Below are 22,507 nucleotides of genomic sequence, written 5' to 3'. Positions count from 1 at the left end.
TGTCAATTCCTTCTTTTGCCCCCAACCCGCCCCTGGAGGAGAACAAGGCTTGCAGAGAGTAACCAGAGCCTAAAGAAGCTTTCACGTAGAAAAAAAGATTTCCCAACCCCCGAATTCACAGTTCCAGCCCCTCGCCCACCCCCCATTCCAAGCATCCTTCCCGCCTCGGATTCTAAGCAGCTTCACTGCCGTTTTCTTCCTCTCCGGGTCAAAGAGCTTTGAGGCCACTTTTGAATTTTCCTAAGGTGTAGAATATCTTAAAAAAATAGAAAGCCCAACCAGCCACCAACCACCCCCTTCTGCCCTTCCCCAAGGAAGGCATCTTCAGCTAGGAATTGAAAAAAGAAAGCATCTATAGTGCAGAAAGAAGCAAGCGTCTTGTAATCGTCTTCCCCTTCCCAAAGAAAAGGACGGTAGGTTCCAGAATAAAAGACTTAAAGGAAGGTGAGGTGGTCCTTTTAACTGTTCCCACGTGGGTGCCACCCTCGCTTCCCATTGGCTGCTGGCATTCCGCCCAAATGCCTTTCACCTGGGCCCCCTCGAGCAGTGCGTGGGTGTCTTTAATTCCAGGGGCTGCTTATTAGCAGAGTGGCCAGAACCTTCCAGTTTATGCTTGCCCTCTTGGTGCAATTTTGAATAAGTGCTGCCTTCCACCTCAAAGTTGTCCCCTTTTTTGACCACAAGGGAGGCTCTTTCTAAAGGAAGGATGTATGTCCTTCTGTACCCAACTTGAGCCTAGGAAAGTCTGTTCCACCAGGAGGTCATCAGCAAGGACAAAACCAAAACCACTTGCAGGGGGAGGAGGTGTTAGGTGAGTGTCTTTGAGATTTCCCCAGCTTCCATGAATAAGCCGCAGCTGGGAACTCAGCTTCCCAAAGCATGGCCAGACTCTGCCTAACATAACCAGCCCCCATCGTAGCAGGTCCGTTCCATGAATTTAGGATGTTCTCTTGGGAGCCTTTCAGCTGTGGTTTTGTTTAACTCTTCTTTAAACTATTGGTGTTTGAATCCATACTGCCCTGAGTCCAGATGCCAGCCCTGCCACCATCCAGCTGTGAAGTCTGAGCCAGTCCCTTCATCTTTCCTTTGCCTCCATTTCTCCCTGTGAAAATGGAGGCCAGGCCTCAGACCCTAGGGATGTGAAGAGGATGAAATGAGTTAATATCCCTAAGTCTTCAGACCAGTGCCTGGGATATAATAAATGCTGTAAAAGTGTCTGTTAGTCAAAAATGAGAGGACACAGAAGAGAAACAAAACAGATATTTTTGTCTACGAGCTGGCTTATAAAGTGCTTTAGTTTGCTTCCAGCATTACATCTTGAAGAAATTACCATTATTCACATCCCCGCTTTATAGAAAATACAAATTTAGAGGTTAAAAGATGTACACAAGATTGTTTCATAAGGAGTTCCCGCCAGGGCGCAGAGGAAATGAATCTGACTAGGAACCATGAGGTTGCGGGTTTGATCCCTGGCCTCGCTCAGTTGGTGAAGGATCCGGCATTGCCATGAGCTATAGTGTAGGTCACAGACTTGGCTCAGATCTGGTGTTGCTGTGGCTGTGGCGTAGGCCAGTAGCTACAGCTGATTAGACCCCTAGCCTGGGAACCTCCATATGCCATGTGTGCAGCCCTCAAAAAGACAAAAGACCAAAAAAAAAAAAAAAAAAAAAAAAGATTGCCTCATAAGAAGATGGCAGATTTGATTTTTAAAAGAATGAAACCATGCCATTTGTAGCAACATGGATGGACCTAGAGATGATCATACTAAGTGAAGCAAGTCAGACGTCAGATATCGTATGATATCACTTATTGTGGAATCTAAAACAAGGATACACTTAACTTCTATACAAAACAAATGAACTTATTTGCAAAACAGAAATAGACCCACGTACAGAGAAAACAAACTTATGGTTACCAAAGGGAAAAAGAGGAGGGATAAATTAGGAGTTTGGGATTAACATGTACACAGTACTATATGTAAAATAAATAAACAACAAGGATCTATGGGATAGCACTAGGAGCTCAATGTTTTCTAAGAACCTGTAAGGGGAAAGAATCTGAAAAAGAATATATATGTATTCTTTTATATATATGATATATATTGTATATATAAGTATATATATGTATACAATAATAATGTATTCATAATAAATCAACTGTCAATTTAAAAAAGGAAACAGTATAAGTATATATGTAAGTATATATATAAATATACAATAATAAATTAATATATTCATATATATTTAATATATTCATAGATAAACTATATGTCAATTTAAAAAGGAAACAGTATAAGTATACACATAAGTATACAATAATTAATAAATTAATATATTCATATATATATTTAATATATTCATAGATAAACTATATGTCAATTTAAAAAAGGAAACATAGTATAAGTATATATGTAAATATATATATAAGTATACAATAATTAATAAATTAATATATTCATATATATTTAATATATTCACATTTAAATCAACTATATGTCAATTTAAAAAAGGAAACAACAGATTTGGTGAATTTCTTCTTTTTAAAATGATTTTGATTTTTTTCCATTATGGCTGGTTTACAGTGTTCTGTCAATTTTCTGCTGTACAGCAAATTGACCCAGTCACACACACATATATACATTGTTTTTCTCACATTATCCTCCATCATGCTCCCTCACAAGTGACTAGATATAGAAAAATATGAAACGCTTCACGAATTTGTGTGTCATCCTTGTGCAGGGGCCATGCTAATCTTTTCTGTATCGCTCCAGTTTTAGCATATGTGCTGCCGAAGCAAGCATGGAACTTAGCAGATTTGTGTTTGAATGGGTCTGGCTGGTTCCAAATCCCATGCTCTTTCTACTACACCAGCAAACATGTATTGTATTCACGCTCAACTTAAAATTCTTGAATTGCAAGGGCATCTCCCAGTTTCAGCACACAGGAATTTGCTGAAGTCCAACTTTCCCCTATTTATAACCTCCTGATTGTGCAGACTTTGATCACACGCTCCTTTGGCCATCCTATTTCTAGACTGAAGAGGCGACACGATATGGTTAAGGAGGCTTCCGTGTATGCACCCTTACTGAGGTTATTCCACATCATTTTAAGAAGAATATGGGGCAGAAAATCATAAAGTGTGATCATTCACTTGCGGTTATTGTTAATAGTAATGAAACAGATTTCACCAGGCTTGGGAAAATAGAAAGACTCTTTAGAGACATGATAATTATAACCAAAAAAAAAAAGCTGCTACAATGTCAGATCTATGGCAGGAGTTTTTGTCTCTTTCCTTCACTTCTGTGTCCCTGGTGCCTAGAACAATGCCTGGCACATAGTAGGTACTCAGGAAACTCTGTATCATGATGATGAATGTGTGACTGAATAAATGAGCAGAGAATGAAGGAAACGGTGTAAGAGAACAGACAAGAACATAAGCTTTGATGTCAGACAGATGTGAATTGAAGCTCCAGCTCCATCCTGAGTGGCCAGAAACCATCCCAGGTTTAGCCTTAAAAATCCTGCATCCCGGGGAAAGCCCTCAGTCTGGATAATCGCCATATCCACTCATCATGCAAGTCCCCTGACTTCTGTGAACCTCAGTTCCCTTAGCTGTAAATGGGATAATGATATCATGTACCTTGTGGGGTTGCTGTGAGGATTCAATGAGATAATACACGTGGAATACTTACCACAGTGCTCAGCACACGGGAAGTTCTAATTAGTGGTAGCTCTTACTATCCCTGTAACTTTGATTGACTTCTGGGTCTTGAAAATGCATCCTGCTTCCTGATATATACTCCTGGCCCTGCTTAGATTAGGACCCTTGGTTTTAGGGCAGAGGAGGAAGGCGAGACATATGAGAGCCAAAGAGATAGTGCCTCTTGGCCATTTTCCTCCTCTGAGAAGTGGTCTCACCCCGCCTCCCCCCAGGCTGCTTTTTTAGCAATCATATCTGGCTGCTCCGTGCTGATTTCCAACAGATGTCCCTCTAATGAACCACCCTGGAATCTCAGGCCCTTAATATAGTGCCGGGGTGTGATAAGTTCGAAATGGCTGTCATCATGGCCTGCGAGGATGGTCTGGCCATTGTTTTGGACTGTCTTCCTCTGATTGTTCTGTGAAGGGGAATTTATTTTCTTCCATCACCTCTTTGCCCCATACACCCACTTGCCCTCCCCCCACCTTGGGGCCCCCACTCCTGCCCAAATTAAAAGTCTGAACCTTCTAGAAAATGCTCAGTGCACCACGATGAGGGGGGGATGACAGAGACAGGAGACTGGCAGGGAGGGGCCATTCAACAAAGGCCTGAAATCGATCTTTTCAGGCTAAGAACAAGCAGATTCACTGACGCTCGGGCGAAGAGCTGGCTCCTGAGGGACCTGACACAGATGTTCCAAGAGCAGGAGGTCTGGGGGTCCAGGCAGGTGGGCCCTGGTGTCATGCAGCTTGGGCTCAGCAGGGAGCATCGATTTACAAATGCTCGGACCTTCTGGATGAGCAGGGAGAAGCCGGGGATGGGGAGATGTTTCTAGCCCCTGTCTGGTCCTGTCTTGTTCATCTGAGTGATCTCAGTGCCCCAGTTTGGTCAGGTCAGGAAGCCTTCCTGAGACTTTTCTAAGTGCTCGGCACCGGGCCAGGCACTTGCACAGAAGTTAAGAGAGAGACTCTGCTTGGAGCTCATCGATAGACAGCCGGAGCCTCCACCTCTGGCTGGGTCTGTTTGATATTTGGGAACTGCACAGGCAACACCAAGAGGCTGGATGCTATTTCTCAGAATACATAATTTCTGCCAATAACAATACATCAACGAGTAGCAAGCATTTCTAAGTTTATACCAAGACTTGGGGGCTGGGCTAAATGTTTCATGGATGTTATCTGCTTAATTCTCACAATAACCATATGAGGTAGATCTCGATAGGTAACAAAGGCCCAGAGACATTAAGTTACTTGACCAAGGCCACACAGCCAGCCAGAGGCCAAGGTGGAATTTGAACTCTTCAGAGATCTGACTCTGAAACCTAATTTTAACCATGCTACTAAAGTATACATCCAAATTCTGGCTATTCAAAATTTCCAGTTGTTAAGATGCTAGGGGGGGAAATTTTTCACCTATTTCGTTATAGTATACTTAAAGGAAACCTATTTGCTTCATGCGTAAGAAAAGAATGGGGCTGGGTTTTTCATCATGTAATCAGAGCAATACAGAGAATTCAAAGAATCTGTTGCATAGAGATTTCTCATTTTATGGGAATTAACCTATGATCCATGGTCTTTCTCCTGACAATAAGCTCTTCAATCCTCTCTATTCACTTGGGGGAAATTTAATCCATATAGAATTCACACTGTACAGCAACCATCCCCATAGAAAGACCTTACAAATTATTCCTGTATGAAAATATCATTGCATCCACAATATTTGGGAAGGATGGGAGGAAAGTTAAAAACCAAATGCAGCAATAAAAAGAGAGAACATAAATAATTCTCACTCTGTATCTTCAAGGAATCAGCGCAAGTGTTGTGATTTTTTTTTTTTTCCACAAAGGCCCACATAGTAACTGTTTTCGACTTGGCTGGCCATCCAGTCTGTCACAACTACTCAACTCTGCCATTGTAGCAAAAAAGCATCCATGAACAGCATGTACATGAATTCGAGTGGCCAGTGTTCCAATAAAACTTTATTTACAAAAAACAAATTGGGGCGGGAGCTGACTCACTGATTGCATACAGCTTGGAGGATTGGAACCTGGTGACCTAACTTGGCTGTGTGGTGGTAAGCCTTCTCCAAATTTCAGTATCTTATCCAAATAAATAATCTGGAAAAATAGCCTGAACTGAAAGTAAGTGCTAGTTCCTCTGTGTGTTAAAGAATGGAGCACACACGTGTTCCATGTATTAAAACATCAAACATACACCAACTTCATGATGGAGTGACAGTCAATGTCATCTCCAGCTCTAAAACAGTATCTGCCCCCTAGGAGGCCTTCACTCCATCCTAGTTGATGGAGAAAGAAGAAAGACGTTGGTGGGGAAACAGGTGAAAGATGAATTAAGTGTGGAGTTAAATTAGTTCCTACCAATGTCCCAATGTGGGATTCTTGGTTGTGACAAGTGTCAGATGTAAGAGGGTGACATTAGGGGAAACACAACCTGGGTGAGGAGTCTATGGTGACTCTCCACACAGTCTTTGCAACTTTTCTATAAATCGGATATTATCTCTCAATAAAAAGTTGGTTAAAAATTGCTTTTGGAGAGATTCTGCTGGTATCCTCGGAAGTGTCGAGGGTTTTTTTACAACCACAAATTCATAAGAGCAAGAGGGGGTGGGGAGGTAAAGGGGTTCCCCTCATAAAGGCAAAAATTATCATTAATTTAATATATCACTGACTTTAATTAAAAGGTACCAGGAAAACATCAGTCTCCACAGAAGGAAATTCATTCATTCGTCACAGTTCAGGGAGCAGAGAAGCAACAGTTCACCCAGGTGGGGAACTTGAGTTTCCTCCTGATTTGAGCAAAAGCCAGTCTCCTGTGTACGGTCAGGGGGCCTAGCCTGAGGCTCCTGCCTGGAGATGGCAGAGTCAGATACCTCCCTGGTGCCCATGGGACCGTGTCTTCAAGGCTTGAGAGAAGAGAAGGCATTGCCAGCCGCATTCGATTCCTGCTGAGATTCGGTGCACAAGGGGTCATCCTTTCTATGGAAGACAGTTCACTCTGGTTTGGAAAGCCTGAGACCCATGCCCATGAAAAACGATTCTAAGCTTGCAACTCTGACGATGTCTTCTTTAAGGGCTACAAGAAAGATGCTTAGAGGCAAATGTGTGGCTCTCCAAAGCTGTATCATTTGTTCAACCTCACTTCCGCCCTTTTCTCACTCTTATCTCCAATCTGACTACCTTCTCAGGAGGTCTGGCATTGTCACTGCTGTGGCACTTGTTACAGCTGTAATGCAGGCTGGATTCCTGGCCTGAAAAATTCTGAATGTTCTGTGGCAGCCAAAACAAACAAACAAAATAATAATAACAATTTACCACTCTCTTCCCTCGTATCATATTATCTCTCTGGATCGTGTGTGGAATGCTAGAATCCAAAGACATCTATGTCCTTCCATAGTGCTTGAACTGGTGTACATCCCCACTGGCTGTTTGGAAATACTCATCAAAACTACAAAATGCATATACCCTTGGACTCAGCAATGGCACCATTAGAAATTTATCCTGAAGATTTACTTGCACACACGAGAAGTGTTATGTGTCAGGGATTAGAAACAACTCAAATGTCTGGTGATAGGTAACTGGTACCTTCGTAAATAGAATACTATCCTGTTACAAAAAAGAACTAGGAACTTCTTTATGTCCTGACATGGGAAGATACCCAAGATAGTTAAAGTGGAAAATATGGCGTGCAGAAGAATCTAAAATGTACTGCTTTTGTGTAAAAGGGAAGAACATGAGAGCTTATATACGTATTTACCTGTATATGCATAAGGAAATTTTGGAAGAATATATAATTAACTGGGAACAGAGGGTGGAAGTGATAATTGGGTAGACAAAAGACAAAATAGGAAGTAACTTTTTAGTTTCTATTTTCTGGGATATGAACAAGATAATGTCTCAAAAAACTAAGTTGAAACAAAAGAGAAAGGGAAAGGAGAGGAGAGGAGAGGGAGAGAGAGGGAACATGAACCCGAATTTTCTCTAGTCAGATAACCTTGGGCAAGTTGCTTTTTTTTTGGTGTGGGTTTTTTTTGTTTGTTTGCTTTTGGTTTTTTTTTCTTTTTTTTTTTTTTTTTTGGAGGAGGGGTTTGCAGTGACTGCAAGAAAATAAAATAGAATTGCAAGAAAATGTAAGCCTTCTAAAATATTTTTGGAACAAAGTGACTGAGGAGAGAGAGAGAAGAGGAGATATGGAGACTAAGAGAAGAAAAGCAAGAATCTTCCAAAGAGTTTTCATGAAATTAGAGTTATGTAGCCACAGAAATCTAAACCCGATTTTATTTTTAATTGGAAAAAAAAACTACAATTCTGAATGATATACCAAATCACAGGAGCCATTACTATTTTATGAGTATAGAGTAGACTTTCCAATTCTACCTCCCCTTTGTAGGGTTGATGTGTGATTTGGGAAAAATGGTTTATACCTCTGATTAACAAAATTCCCACCATTCATGACATGGGAAGACAATTTTCCAAAATAAATAAATAAATAAATACAAAAAAAAACCCAAAAAAACAAATTTCAGAGTTCCTGTCATGGCGCAACAGAAACGAATCTGACCAGGAACCGTGAGGATGTCGGTTCGATCCCTGGCCTTGGTCAGTGGGTTAAGGACCCAGCATTGCTGTGAGCTGTGGTGTAGGTTGCAAACATGGCTCTATCTGGCATTGCTGTGGCTGTGGCGTAGGCTACAGCTCCAATTAGACCCATAGCCTGGGAACTTCCATATGCTGTGGGTGCAGCCCTAAAAAGACAAAAGACAAAATAAAATACAATAAAATAAAAAACAAATTTCATCCTAGGCAAGGTTTTTTTTTTTTCTTTTGCAGTGTTCTGCTAATAATTCTAGTCATCTTCACACTACAATATAAGCAATCAGATGGTTTATTCCTTTGAAACACATAGACTTTTAGAAGTACAGAAAAGCGTAGAAGAAGGCAGAAAGCCAAAATAAAATGTAATCATCTCTTTAATGAAGACAACTTTTAACATGATGGTGCATAGAACCCCATTATGTTCCTGTGTATTCATACTTTCAAAAATTATCATCCAATCTATTTTAAAATGTGTCTTTGTGACACATGTGTTGGTCATTAATTATTGTTCCACAACATCCTTTTAAATACTTTCTATGTCTTCATCTTATAAAGTACCGTGAGTTAGTTAATCCTTTACATTAGGCATTATTTTCCTTCAGACCCTTATAAACGATGCTACCATAAACATCCTTCACAGGCAAACTGTGCATACAGCCTTGATAATTTCTCTAGGATAAATTCCTGGCTGCCAAATTGCTTCATCAAATATGACAATTTTATGGCTCTTATTATAACAGGGCAAGTCCCGAATTTCAGAAAAGTTATACCAATTTAATTGCTTCACTGTGGGCTTTCAAAGGAGTCATTAGGGACTCTTGTTCTGCTTTGGTTCACCAAATGAGCAGAGATTTCGTTTTCCCTAATTGGAAAAGATTTGGTTAGAAGCATAGCCTAACAATGGTCACTAATAACCTCTTTGATCTGCCCCAGAGAACGTCAAAACAAGTTTGCCCTCTTCCCTCTGAAGGCAATTGGAATTCAATTGTCCAATGAGCTACCCTCTTTGTCCAGCCATCGCTGACCCTTCTGGACATTAAGGACTGTCCTAGGATGTCTCTGGAGCCAGGGAACTTGGCCTCCTAAGTCTGGCAGGGACAAATATTCTGTCCCTGACCCCATCATCCTATAGGTGCCTGTGGTCCAAGGCACCTAACATGATAATAATTCAAACTAAGCCTCATTGAATGAGAAACATTGTGCACATTAGCCCAATCGACATTTAAAAAATTATACACGTATATATCTTTGCTCTGTCTTGGTCCCTTTGGGCTGCTGCAACAAATACCACAGACTGGGTGGCTTGTAAACAATAGATTTTCTCTCTCATAGTTCTGGAGGCTGAAAGTCCAAGATCAAGATGACACCATGGCTGGGCGAGGGCCCTCTTTGGGGTCACAGACTCCTTGCATCCGCACATGGGGTTTGAGATAGGGATCTCTCTGGGGTCCCTTATAAGAGCATAATCCCATTCATAGTTAGTAAAGGGAGACTTTCTTTCCCCTCCTGAAGAACCCCCTTCTAACACCATCACATTGGCCGCTGGGATTTCCACATATGAATCTGGAGGACGCTCAAATATTCAGGCTCCAGAAGATTCCCTGGGGGTGGAGATTGAGTTGGAGACCTTTGTTCAAGTGAGTTATTGAGGAAGAACTCTCCAGAGAAAGTCCAGAACAAAGGCAAGGGAAGCAGGGTAGGGCGGGTTCAGAAGCCCCAGGATGTTGTGGTTCAGCTGAAGTCTAGCCTTAGCCCGATCCCGCGGGGAGCTCAGGAACATGCAAGGCATCTCAGAAAAGTTTCCTCACTCCCTCAAGCCCAGGCTGCTGGCCTTTTGTACCCTGTATTAGTCCATCATTTGAAGCTATCTGCCTGCAGTGTGGGTGTACGTAGCTAGTGGGAGGGCAATTCTCCAGGGAAGGGTGGTTATGAGCTGTTAGCAGCCCACTCTCCCAGCAGGCGGGATGTGGGTGCACCAGCCCAGGCAAAGGGATTTCATCCTCATGAAACATACAACATTCCCACTAAGACTCGAGTCCCAAATAACATCAATAACAAGCCTTGTTTTCTTCATCTCGCCACAGGAGTAACCACTGTTCACAGGTACGTATCTTTCCAGGTTTTTCTGGTCTGTGTACATGCACATATGTAAAGAAAACAATGAACAATATTGTTTGTAATTGCCACATACTGATTGTTATAGGCTGAAGTTCTATGTTCCGGTCTTTTTTTTTTTTTTCCTAGGGCCGCACCCACAGCACATGGAGGTTCCCAGGCTAGAGGTCTAATCAGAGCTGTTGCTTCCAGCCGAGGCCAGAGCCACAGCAACTTGTGATCTGAGCCGTGTCTGCAACCTACACCACAGCTCATGGCAATGCCAGATCCTTACCCACTGAGCGAGGCCAGGGATCAAACCCACGACTTCATGGTTCCCAGTCAGATTCGTTTCCACTGCATCACGATGGGAACTCCTGAGGCAAGGTCTTTACAGAGATAATCAAGTTAAAATGAGGTCAGTCAGGAATCCTATCATATCTTTTGCCCCTCAAATTCTTTCCATGTATTAGCCAGCCACTGTGCTGAAAGCTACAAAATACGAATGGTGCAATTGCAAGGATTCCATATAAGTGCTCTTACACGTGCATTTAAATGTGGCATTGCACAACATAAAGAAGGAGGGTACAATTTATGCTTGTGGATTAAATTTTTATTTATATTGCATGGCAAATATGAACCACCCTGACAGGTTAGGAAAGAAACCACAGGAGAAAGAAAAAAGCTTTATAATGTAATGCATTTACTGGGACGTTCCTCCTGCTTTTTAGACAAGGACACGGCATTTTCATTTTTCCCTGGGCCCTGCAAATTAGATAGCTGGCCTTGAACCTGGGGATTTCCCTGGGGGTTGAATTCAGCTCTTTATCTTGTTAAAATGCTGTCGTTGTTGTTTCTTATAAAGAATTCTGTTCTTGGTGCCCCATCGGTGTTTGACTTGTTCTTCTGCTCTGTTTCTGTCTCCCACCCCCACCACCCCCTTATCTCCTGTTTGCTTGTCCAGGCTATCGGGTTGAGGTCTGAAAACAGACCCCAGATGGAAACCGGGCAGCAGCTCAACCACATTTATGTCCCCAGGAAATACCAGGGTGGGCCCGGGGCTGAGGACTCTGTATTTCACTCTCAGGAACAGAGGCTGTCCCTTCCTGGGGCTTCTGCCACCCCCTCCCCACTTCCTGCCTCACTCATCAGACCAGCTCCTCTACTGTGCTAGTCCTGCACCCCTCAATCCAAGGGGTAACTGTGCACAGATGTTGGAGGGATCAGGATGTAGGGACTCCCAGGACAGTGGCTGTGATGGGAGGGTGCTTGAAACTCGGTAGTAATTGGGTACCCAGCTGGTGACGCAGGGTGTCTTCTAAATAAGGATATGGAAAGCTCTGGAAGGAGCAGAGGGGAAAGAGCCAGGCAAAGTCACCAGAGATAATTAGGGGCAAAGTTGGGCTTCTATGCATCTTCTGTCCCTCAGCCCAGGGCTCCTTCAGCAAGACCCCGGATGGTCTCCAGACAGATGAGGGCAATTCCTAAGAACCATTGTGCTATATCTCTGCGGACTAATAACCCTGCACCTGGAAAACTCGCATGCAACCCCAAAAGAACATATTTAGTGAAGGAAGCAGAGGGATGGACTAACTGCCCACTTCCTTCTCTCCCTGTGGTTTCATACAGTCCATATTCACCTACCCTTAAAACCCAGATCCCAGCTCTGGGGTCCTGATTCTGGAACATTCTACAACACAGCCAGGTACCTGTCCCCTGGATGTGGAAAATAGTGCATCAGGAAGCCCCAGGCCACTGACACCTGAGTTCTCAGATTTCACCCCATGGTCTTAGTTAAAATGCTTGATTGTCTGCCTTCCCTTCCTGGTCTCATTTCCCGCTTTCCCCAGGCATGCTTCTGTCATTTCCCATGCACTCAAACACTTCTCTCAAACCCTGGTATTGTACTTGACTTGTACAGAAACCCGTAGTTTCCTGGGGAAACAAACAAAAACATCATAATTTCCCCCGGTACCTAACACAGTGCCAGTGCATAGTAAGCCCTCCATTGAAAGATGTCTGGAATGAATACATGAATGACAACACGAATGCACGCATGGAAAGAAAACTTGCTGTGATGACAACTGCTTGGCCTCTGGTCGGGCTCACAGAAATCCCTTGGGACAATTTACTACCTGTATATCTGGGCCTCAGTTTCTCCACTTACAAAATCACCAATGTTGACACTGGGGGGTTGGGGAAGAATTGACCTAGGAGGTCTTTAATCAAGTAGCTCCCATCAGGGGGCAGATCCCCCGCCACCACCAAGAGTATACTTGTGAGTTTTTAGAGATACTTTTGCTTGATACAAGTGGAGGAGGGGCTGTGCTGTTGGCATCAAGTGGGTGGAGGCCAAGGATATTGCCAAATACCCTACAAGGAACCCGACAGCCCCCACAAACAGAAAATCACCCAGCCCCCAATGTCAATAGTCCCAAGGCTGAGAAATACCACTTGAACTTTTTTTCAACTCTAAAAGTCTATAATTCTAAAATGGGATCAAAGTCAGATCCAGAGAGTATTATTTCCTGATCTCTCTTTCAGGAGCACAATTGCTATAGCTACTCATAGGTGTACGTTTTTCATTTCTTTTTATTTCTGAAGTCAGGTTGTAGCTTACCATCAATGGTGCATGATGGTTTAATTGGCAGAGATCTTATTTCCTTGTGTCTTAGGCTGACAAAGTAAATGCATTTTATCTTAGATTTGACAACATATGGTGCTCTTTTCCCCCTCCAGAATTTATAGTTTATTGGAGACTAGAGAGGGCTGTGCTGCTCCAGGAATGTTTGAGACTGTGTGTCTAAGTCTTGTAAATAAGAATCGGCCTTTTACCAGCCTATTTTCCCACTGGGAAGTGCTCTCTCAATATGGGAAATCAACAGCCTTGAATAAAACTCAGGCACTTGAGAGGGCCTCCCTACAAAGCCCAAGACCCTACATGGTCTCTGTAGCATGAGGCACTATTCCTCTAAGATGGGCTCTTCTAAGGCTCTCCAATAGATGTGACCCTATGAAACACCCTCATAATGATGCAACCTAGGGTAGACCAGATGTTCATGCCCATTCTCCCCACCTATCATCATAACTCTGTCTTAAACTTAATGCTCACCTGGGAGACCATTAAATTTATCCTCCTGGTTCCAGGAAAGGGGACTTTTCATTATTTAGCCTTTATGATTCAGCTCAGCTCATGTTCCAACACCTCTGTGAAGCCTTAAGTTGAGCTAACTGCTTCTCTCTGTGTTCCCATAGTCCCTTGGATTCACCTGGACCACAACACTTATCACAATAAATTATAATTGTCTTTTGACTTGTCTCTCTCCCATTGGGCCGGTGTTCTCAAACTTGAGCCTACATCAGACTCCCTTGGAGGGCTTGTTAAAACAGAGTGCTGGGCCCATTCCTTCACATACTTCTGATTCCACAGCTTAGAAGGAGGGAAAGAATTTGCTTTTCTAATAAGATCCCAGGTGATGCTGATGCTGCCTGTTCAGAGATCACACTTTGAGATCCACTGACCTCATCCATGAGTTCCTGAAGGTCAGAGGTTTTGTTTCCTTAAAATTTCTAGATTCCTGGCTTATAGCAGGTAGTTGACACATTTGCTAAATAAATTCCATCAGACATTAATCAAATGCCCCCTCTGTGCCAAGGATGGCATTAAACTTTATTTAAAGGAGGCATAAGAGGAGCGGCAACAGGTGCTTTGTCTTTTAGGAGGTACTAACCCAATCAAGTATCTAATACAAGGATATCTTCCAGTTTTTTGCTCCTCGGAGTCTACATTTGGCACTTTGTACATATTGTCTCTCTTAATCCATCCCCACCAAACCCAGTGACATATGTTTTATTATCCCTGTTTTTTAGAGGAGTTGGCAAAGACTAAGAGGGTCTTTAATTCTCAACATGAATTTTTCTTACCCCTGGGGTCCTTGGGTCTGACAGCAGGTATTTAATTAGAACCATGTGTTAAGTAGAATAAATTTCCCTAAAGGTTCAGTTTGACTGAAGGATTTGGGAAAGAGAGAAGATGTTTTGACACATGCATACAGGTAAATTGGCAGGGTTCTGTCTTTCCATATTGATCACATCAAAATAATTTTCATCCCAAAATATAAAGCTTAATTGGCCATTTTGCTCTCAGAACTTCCTGGTGGTAAAATTTATTCTCCTCCAATTCTGGCTGTACTTGGATGAAGTCACTTGACTCGACTGGGATTCAAAGTTGTGTTGGTCTGAATTCCAAGCCTGTGCTTTTAGCTACTTCCTTTTTAAGTGAAAAGAGACAAGGCTGGTATAGAACAGGTTGACCGGTTAACTGGGCCAATATTTTTTACAAGGGCCCTGAGAGTCTGATAACGTAGAAGATGAAGCTGGAGCTCTTTCAGACACCCTTGGAGGAGTTCCTGCTGTGATGCCTTGGGTTAAGAATCCAACTGCAGAGCCTTGAGTCACTGCAGAGCTGCACCTCGAGCAATTCGATTCCTTGAGCAGTGCAGTGGGTTAAAGGATCTGGTGTTGCAGCAGCTCAGCTGTGGCATAGGTCGCAACTGTGGCTTGAATTCAATCCCTGGGCCAGGAACTTCCACATGCTGTGGGTATAGCCATAAAATTTAAAACAAACAAAAAACACCCTTGGAAATGCATCTGTAGAAAGCATTATTTACTTAACACCCATTGTCCCTTCATCCTTGTTAATGGTATAGAAATTTTGTTTGAGACCCACCAATAATCCTATTCCCAATTTATAAAACATCCTCATTGCTAGCCCATTCAGGTGTGCCAGATACTATCATTCATGGCCTCCCTTGCAACTGAGAATTACTATGCGATCCTTTGGTAGGAAGGATAAGAAGGCAGAGCTTTTCAAGGAACATTCTGCTCCCATCCCATCCTTCCTCTTTGGGGATACTTGTGTGCTATCTGGAGCTGTGGCAGCCACCTTGAGAATGTGAGAGGAAAAGCATGGTGAATGAAAGCCAAAAGGATAAGAATGGCTGAGACTAGGATTTTAATGATATTGTTAACCTGCAGTAACCACCTTAGACTGTCTACCTTGGGTCTTGAGCTAACAATAAATATTCTTTTGGATTGAGCCACTACCTATAAGTATTTCTACCTGATAGATCATCCCAAGGTCCATCCTTCCCATACAAGCAGGGTTTTGTTCTCCTGCATAACGACTGCGTTGGAAGAGATGAAACTAATCCAACCCACCGACTCATTTTCTTTCACAGCCCAAACTCTGACTGTCTATGAAAAAATCTAAATTTCAAACAGTGATTTTCCTATGTTTCTTCCTTGAGTAGATATGGCGGGCACTCCTGGGGCCACTGGGGTATGGCAAGGAAAAGAAGAAACAGGGTCTCTGTTTTTATGGTGCTTACATTCTAGAAGTAGGAGAGAGAAAATGTCAAAACACAGAGAGAAGCTGTCTGAAGGGAGGGAATTCCAGCAGGAAGAGGAGACTGCAAGTGAAAAGGCCTTGCCTATATTCTAGGTTCAGCAAAGAGACAGCTGTGACCATGAGTGATGGGGAGGGTGCTGGGCTGACTTCCCAGATGCGGTGAGGACTTGCAAGCCATGGTCACACCGTCTCTGAAGACTTGGAAGCAACATTCTCACAGTCACTCCAGCTCTGAGTTCCTCCTGTGCAACTCACAGCTTTCATTTATCATCTCATGCCTGCCCCATGTCTGTTTCCCTTGCTCTATTCAAGGCCAACCCTAGCACAGTACCTGACACGTCAGACTCAAAAAAGGGAAAAAAAAAAAAAAAAAAAAAAACTTGAATGTGTGAATGAGCAGCATGTATTTATATAAAACCCACCAATGAATAAAAATCCACTCTCTAGGGGTTCCTGTTGTGGCTCAATATGTTAAGAACCCTACATAGTGTCTGTGAGGATGTGGGTTTGACCCCTGGCCTCACTCAGTGGGTTAAAGAGCTGGCAATGCTGCAAGCTGCTGTGTAGGTCACAGATGTGGCTTGGATCTGGCGTGGCTGTGGCGTAGGCCAGCAGCTGCAGCTCTGATTCAACCCCTAGCCTGGGAACTTCCATATGCCACAGGTATGGTCCTAAAAAAAATAAAAAGGAGTTCCCGTCGTGGCGCAGTGGTTAACGAATCCGACTAGGAACCATGAGGTTGCGGGTTCGATCCCTTCCCTTGCTCAGTGGGTTAACGATCCGGCGTTGCCGTGAGCTGTGGTGTAGGTTGCAGACGCGGCTCGGATCCCGAGTTGCTGTGGCTGTGGCGTAGGCCGGTGGCTACAGCTCCGATTCAACCCCTAGCCTGGGAACCTCCATATGCCACGGGAGCAGCCCAAGAAATAGCAACAATAACAACAACAACAACAACAACAAAGACAAAAGACAAAAGACAAAAAAAAATAAAATAAAATAAAAAATAAAAATCCAGGTGTTCCCCTTGTGGCCCAGTGGTTAACGAATCCAACTAGGAACCATGAGGTTGTGGGTTCAATCCCTGGCCTTGCTCAGTGGGTTAAGGATCCGGCATTGCCGTGAGTTGTGGTATAAGTCGCGGACTCGGCTCAGATCCCCGAGTTGCTGTGGCTGTGGCACAGGCCGGTGGCTACAGCTCCGATTGGATCCCTAGCCTGGGAACCTCCATATGCCATGGGTGCGGCCCTGGAAAAGGCAAAAGGCAAAAAAATAAAATAAAAAATAATAAAAATCCACTCTCTACCACTCTCTATACTGCGACTTGACCTCTCCCTACCTCAATTCCCTTACCAGCAAGGTGGGGATCATTGTAACAATCTCTCTTAGTGTTTTTCTAAGAATAAAAGAGACATAAAAATAAAGCGATAGGTACCATTCTGCACACCCACCATCCTATGAAGAGGGTCATCTTATCATCCCCATTCTACAGACAATGAGACAGAGGCACAGAGTGCTTTTGGCATTTGCCCAGGGTCTCACAGCTGAACCTGAAGGCCAAGCCCCGCCTTAACAACTCTGGCTACAGAGGTGATGCTTATGGCGAAAGGGAGAGCTTTGCAAACACTCAACCAATGGTAGCACAGACTGTGTTTACGGTGGCTGTTTGTTAGTGTCATTATCATTGTTATTCTTCATATCGTGTCCGGCTACCCTAGATAACACATGCCTCCCTAATAGGATGGGTGGAATAGTTATCCATAGTAGAGCACAGAACGAAGCAGGCAGAAGGAGTTCAGCCTGCCTTGGGGGAGATCTGTAGACACCTCCCAAGGGCCCAGGGTGGCTTGAGTGAGGGGGGTGGCTGGGGGCTGAGAGATGCGGAGGAGCCCAGTACCCTCACCTCCACCCCAAACCTTACAAGCCAGGCGAGCCGAACACCCCCAGCTGAGGAATCACATAACCATGGCAGCTGTCCAGGGCAGAAGAGGCCGCACCTGTTTGCAATGTTCCTCAGCTCTTCTCAGCCTTTGCATCCAGCTGAAATTCAAAGACGGAAGAGGGATGGAGGGGGGCTGCGTGGGGGGTTGGGGGGAGAGAGGTTAGGAAGTTGGAGAGGTAAGACGATCAAATGTCCTAAATTGCCTGCACTTTAATGCCTTATATAAAAATTTCCTGTAATGCATGTTACCATAAATAAGGGTTTGCTGAACAAGCCCCGGGCAAGAGCGTTTTCTAGCTGAAGTCTCCCAGAGGGAATGATCGGAGCCAGCCCAGTAATGTCCCACCTCTCAAATTATCTCGTTGTAAAAAGTCTGGCTCTCAAAGCCTGCATTTTACTGGGCTGAGCACAGCAACATCGTGTTCTTCGCATGGCAGCACTTAGGACTCACCACTTAGCGGAGGACCGCTTCCCTTCCAGACCCCATCTCTGCTTACAGAGCTGCTGAGGGGCAGGGAGAGGGTCTCTGGATACCCCTCCCACCCTGGGTTCTCTCTATCCAGTGCCTCCCCACCTCCAGCCAAATCCAAATCCAAATCAACCTGTCAGAGCTGGCAGAGACCGACAGCGAAATCCCCAATCCTGGCCCTAAGGAACCCAGCCAGATATTGGGGTCACCAGGGCACATGTTGACAGTTCTGAAGGGAAAGCTCGCAGGATGCACCTGGACAATTGGTCCCAGTTTCTCTTGAGGGAAAGATGGAAGAGGCAATTTCTTTGTTGATAAGATTCAGATTCAACTGGTGGTTTATGATATGCCCGCTGAATACCCAAGAATTGCCCGAAACTGGGATAGGCGTGGTGGTGGTGGCGGTGGTAGAAGGAAGAGAGAGAAGGAAGGACCAAGGCTGATCATTTACTATGTGCTCTTAACATGTAAGGAATCATTCGATTTTCCCGCAATGACCATCAGGGCCAGACACTATTGTCCCCATTTTACAGACGGGAATAACAACAGTAAGCAGCTTGTCCAAGATCATACTCTTCATGACTTCAAATTAACTTTCATGCCAACTTTGGCAGGTCAATATTATAATCACTATTTCTCAGCAAAGAAATAGAGGGGAAGAGAGATTAAATGGGTTTGTCGGTTCCACAATTATTGATATAGTGCGTCCTGTGTGCCAAACACTGTTCTGGAAACCGTGGTTCTATCAGCGTACACAATGGACAAGATCTCTTGCCTTGTGGAGCAATAGGTTGCAGACGTGGCTCGGAGCCTGCGTTGCTGTGGCTGTGGTGTAGGCTGGCAGCTGCAGCTCTGAATTGACCCCAGTCTGGGAACTTCCACATGCCACACAGGTGGCCCTAAAAAGCAAAAAAAAAAAAAAAAGATCCTCAGACCAACAGCATCAGCATCCCCTGGGGGCTGGTTAGAAATGCAGACTCTCAGGATCCATCCTAAACTTTTCTCCTCCACCCCCTTGGAGATGGAAGTTTCAAGCACTTCAGCCCTGTGGGAATTCTGGCAAAGTGAGGTTTTGGCAGATGAGGGTGGCCTGCTTACCCAGAGACGCAGGAGGGAAAACAGGTCAGGGTGGGAACAGCAGGGAGAGATCCTGGGGAATGGAGAGGGCGGCAGGTCCTGTGCCCCAAGGAGCCAGATCAGATCCTTCCACACGGGAAGAAGACGGAAGATGACAATGGACCTCACGTAGCCCACCGAACCATGAAGAGTGAATAGAATCCCTTCTGCTGCTATTAGCTCTTTGTATTTGCAGGTGTGTTTTCAAAAAATAGATCACAAATATCCCTGTGCTTGTGGTCCCAGAGTGGCAGACTCTCAGTTTTCGAATGACTTTCCCTGGGGAGTGTTCTAAATTCAAGATCTGTCCCACACCTCCAAATGTGTTTTGTCACTGCAGAGCAGAAAGAAAAAAATTGCCCTTGGCTCCCAGCAGCACCAGGGCAGGCATTCTGGGCATTCTGGGTCATAGCTGTACTGCCAGCACTTCGCACTGTGCCCCATGAAGGTAGGTGCTCAATAAATATGTGTTTGAGAGAATGAATAAGTGGTTGGTCCAAACTCACAAAAGCTGAGTTAGCCATCACTGAGAAGCACTGTTGTAGCCTGTAAGCCAGACTCAAATCAACAAGTTGCTGGACAATCAAAATAATTTATAGCAGCTGTTTGCAACTGCTGATCATGAACGAAAAGGTCAGGCTCCCTCGGTTAAAACACACACACACGCAGCTGCATATTGCTACGCTGTACATACAATAGACTTTTTCACTATAGGCTGTGCTAATTATTATGACTCTAATAATAATATTATTATAGGCAACCAAGTATCAGAAATTGTGTTTTCTAGTTTATTGGTTACTTCATATTCTCAACACTAACACAGTAGAAGAGATGCTTGTAGGGAACATTAGAGATGAACCCTGAACCACCTCTTTCTCCCACGTGGAATAGTCTGTCTGAAGTGGGACAAATCTTGCCAGTCTCCAACTGGCTTCATTCGTCTTTAGAGATCAGAAGAACCTGTCCTTTGAGAAAAGCCAGGCTGGCCTGAGCGAGGGGGCTCTGCAGGACCTCAGCGGGAAGGAAGCTCTCATCTCGAGAACTGGGCTGCCCTTTTAACCAGCCCTTCATCTTTGAGGCCTGAAGCACAGACAACTGACCTTCTTTCCAGCATCCTGTTTTCTCTGTTGGCTCAAGGAGGGTGTCTTCTCAGATCCAGTTGAAACTGAGTGAACTTCCTGGTTTGCCATTTGGTTTTCCTGGTGGATGGAAACATGGGAAGAAAGAGAAGAAGGAGGGAGGAAAAGAAAGGAAGGGAGGAAGGACAGAATGTTAAAAAAAAAAAAAGAAAAAAAGGAAGGAAGGCTTTCAGAGTCAATCACTCTCTTTAGCTGGCTCTGTATCTCAGAAAACTACATATCCCAAGCCCCTTTGCTCTCTAGGGTAGGTTTGGCCAATGGGAGCCTTAATAGGAAGTTAGAGGGTAGGAGAAATGGAGAATCCAGGGCATGTCTACCTCTGTGTATGTGTACACACGTGCATGCGCACTTCCTGTGGCATCTCCAGCCATGACTGGGTCTCCTCTGTCTCTCCAGCTCCTATCAGACAACCTCCTCTTCCATGGTCCCAGCCCCTTCCAAGCAGCCCTTACTCTGGTTCCAATAGCAGCTTTTCTTTCTTTTCTTTTCTTTTTTTTTTTTTTTTGTCTCTTGTCTTTTTAGGGCCGCACTTGTGGCATATGGAGGTTCCCAGGCTAGGGGTTGAATCGGAGCTATAGTTGCCGGCCTATGCCACAACCACAGAAACGCTGGATCTGAGCTGAGTCTGTGACCTACACCACAACTCACGGCAATGCCGGATCCTTAACCCATTGAGCGAGGCCAGGGATCGAACCCGCAACCTCATGGTTCCTAGTCGGATTCGCTAACCACTGAGCCACAACAGGAACTCCAGCAGCTTCTTGATGTTGCTAGTCTCTGGGGAATGTCATCACCCCTTGTTTGGCTTTCATCAACTCCTCTATCTTTGTAACCAAGTCCCTGTATTAAACTCCTGCTTGAAAATCTTAGGCTGTTTTGCTTTATTTCTTTTTGTTTTCTTAGCCAGATCCTGACTGGGGTGGATGGTCTCATTAACCCAATTTTAAAAAATTATGATATAAATACATTGAATACATTTATTATTAAAATTATTACAATTATAAAAATTATGATATGAAATACAAACATAGTATCATCATGTACACCTTAAACTAACACAATGTTATATGTCAATTTTATCTCATTAAAACTGGGAGAAAATGATGATGTAGATCGATCTTTATCATTATTCATTATTCTACCTTCCTTTCCCCATCTTCCACTCCCCTGAATGCCTCATCTTCTCCCCACAGTGCCTAAATTTTGAAGCTCTTTTAAGTTTTCCTCAGATGTAATCTGTTCTCAACTAAACTTCACCCTGTTAGTTAATTCTTACTAAAGTGTGAGAGACTAAGGACTTTCCCTCTTTACCTCTTCCAGGAATCTCTGTATTTGAACCAGAAGCCAACTCAACACAAAGAAGTGAAGTTTTACAGGAGTGAGAACTGTTGGCAGAAGCTTTTTCTGATAACTTGAGAACATGGTTCAGAGGCAGAAGTCACTGCAGCCACTTGCAAGATTATGTCCGACTGCATTCTGTGGAGTGAACTCTGGGGAAGTAGGGAAAACAGTGTCTCACAAACCTGAGTGTGCAGCAGAATCATGCAGGTAGTGGGTTGTTAAAAGATTGCCAGGCCCTGCCCACAGAATTTCTGATTTAGCAGGTCTGCAGAGGGGCTTAAGAATGTGAATTTCAAGTGACGCTGATGCTGCTGGTCTGGGGACCACCTCTGAGAACCACTGGGCTGAAATAATAACATCACTGGTTGAGAATTTATCATATACCCCAAATAGTTTGAAACCTTTTTCAAATAGCAAATCTTTCAGTTCCTGCAAGAAATAATGTGGAAACTGAGGCACAGAGAGGCTAAAAAAAGTCTTCAAGTCACACTACTCATTCCTAGCAGATCCAGGATTTGAATCCAGAGGGTCTGACCCCAAAGTCTGTGCTTCTAGCCATTGTGCTAAAGTCCAGGCTGTGGGAAATGGAGAGATCTGGATTCTGGCTCTAGTTCTAGCTGTGTGATCCTAGGCAAGTCACTAGACCTACCTGTGCCTTGGCTTCCTCATCTGCAAAAGGGGGATCCTAACA

At 43.9% G+C, this 22,507-nt stretch overlaps 1 non-coding gene across 1 annotated transcript; it reads right to left on the bottom strand.

Moving 5' to 3' along the window:
- Nucleotides 1-2,693: 2,693 nt before the first annotated feature.
- LOC146396586 (U6 spliceosomal RNA) lies at nucleotides 2,694-2,800 on the bottom strand. Its single transcript, XR_014828578.1, has one exon. It is a non-coding gene; the product is annotated as a U6 spliceosomal RNA (small nuclear RNA).
- Between the last annotated feature and the right edge of the window lie 19,707 nt (nucleotides 2,801-22,507).

This window comes from Sus scrofa, chromosome 14 (genome assembly GCF_054392235.1).
Source record: "Sus scrofa isolate SSC_HxYL_T2T_F1_AM1 chromosome 14, Sscrofa_HxYL_maternal_Yorkshire_Landrace_v2.0, whole genome shotgun sequence".
Taxonomy (NCBI): domain Eukaryota; kingdom Metazoa; phylum Chordata; class Mammalia; order Artiodactyla; family Suidae; genus Sus; species Sus scrofa.
The sequence above is the reverse complement of the archived record's forward strand: the minus strand, read 5'-3'. Positions and strand labels throughout refer to the sequence as shown.